Here is a 1,925-nt window from a genome sequence, read left to right on the forward strand (position 1 = left end):
GTGGACATATTGAAAGAATATTTAAATAAACGAAAAAGTTTAACTTCAAGATAGGTTTCCTTTTCAAATACAAAGATCTCTCAATTCAAGAAAAGCAGCATTCATTTCTTCATTCTCCTTACTATGAAGGTGTCGAAAAATTGTAAAAGTATCTTGTAGGTTATTAGTCAACAGCTTTACTCTTATGGATCAATTCATACATTTTAATATATGAAACAGGCCTTCCGAAAATTTAATCTGATAAAAGGAAGGAAATGAAATCTGATTCACCAACTCCAACATACGAAGCAAGAATTATTCAATGATACAAAGATTCTCTCATGCGTCATTTTCCAAAGAAACCATTAAATTGGGATCGAAAGACACTATTGACGGTGTGGTTTGTTAATGAAACCTTTTAGAGGTATTTTGTCCAATTAGTGCTGATTAGCCCTATAAAGTCTGGTTTTAATGCGCCGATCATGCCTCTGATTGGTGAATCATTCGATGGTTTGTCAATACGTGCAGCGAGCATAAGGGTAATCATATAGTACTAGCGGCAGAGAAAGCGGATGGGAAAATGATACTTCAAAATTATTCTTTGCAGAAATAATTTAGAAAAGACCGTTTTGATAATAATAAAAACAGGATCTGTTTACAATATTATTTAATACATATTTAATTTTTTATAATTAGAAAATAAAAGATGTTTTCTGTCAACGGTCATTTGAAACCAGCCTGACAGAGTTTGAGAAATGTTCAAGTTTATGTATAACATTATGCTTACCTACTCTATTTTTTTTTTGTTAGCGTTCAAGTTATTTCAAAAGTAGATACAAAATTTTATCATTCTTAAAAAAAATAAAAGAATGCTATTCTATTGCGGCCACATTCTACAGAATTTTAACGATATTTCCGCCCCACATTATACTCGCATTACGATATCCAGGTATCAGAATTCACAGAAAAACTAGCAGTGTCACACATTAACATCACTTATTTAAAAAATGCTCATTAAAATATTTCGTGTATTACTAAGAATTCCTCAAACTATTTTTTACGGTAAATGCGTTTTGTGAACTAAAAAGGTGTCACTTCTTAAACACTGGAATCTTTATCTTAAATATTAAGGATTAAGGTCCATTTTAGTGCATGTTGTGAACAAAAAAAGTTACCCAAATAATGAATGGTTTCACGTTAAGATGTCGTGTGTCAAAAAGTCGCGTCTAGTGGCAAAAAAATGAACTACAAATCTTATCGTTTGTAAAGATCGGAAGGACAACGATTCATTTAAAACAATTAAAGATATCAACGGTTCTATTCATTTATAATGTCTGGGACAAAAAATGGACATTTTGTTTACATTTATTAGTGAAGTGGCGAAGTGTCATCCATCAAGAGAAAAGAAGATGAATCGTCTCGGGCCAAGTTAGGACAAAGCTCAGTTTGACTTGCTGTTAGTAAATCATTTGTTTTTGTACTCAAGTGAATTAATAGGAATATTTGACCTTGTTTTTGATGTCTATTTTATTAATCGTCTATTTTTTTGTCTCGATGATTAATATAGTGAAGTACCTACTTATCGTGGGTAGTTTTACTGCTGGTGAAAACCTCTTTGATACAAAGAGGCTAAGCTATATTTTTATAATTCTTCGATTCACACAAGTGGTGTGAAATTAAACAAAAGCCTTTCTCGTCGGAACAGTAGGTATTTCTGGTACATAAACCAACAGGTTAGTTTGATGCTATCGTGACAAATATATAAAAACTTAGGCTTATATCAATGTTTAAGCTAGGTTTAAGCTTAAAAGCTAGGAGAGACCGTACGAAAAAAGGCCTTGTTTTAAGTTTCGGACAGCTATATGAAACATTGACTTGTAAATATTTTTTTGTCGACTAATTTTTTTGTAGGTAATATTAATTGATGTTTTCTAAAAATAAAGGGT

The sequence above is a fragment of the Amyelois transitella genome, chromosome 8 (genome assembly GCF_032362555.1).
Source record: "Amyelois transitella isolate CPQ chromosome 8, ilAmyTran1.1, whole genome shotgun sequence".
NCBI classification, from domain to species: domain Eukaryota; kingdom Metazoa; phylum Arthropoda; class Insecta; order Lepidoptera; family Pyralidae; genus Amyelois; species Amyelois transitella.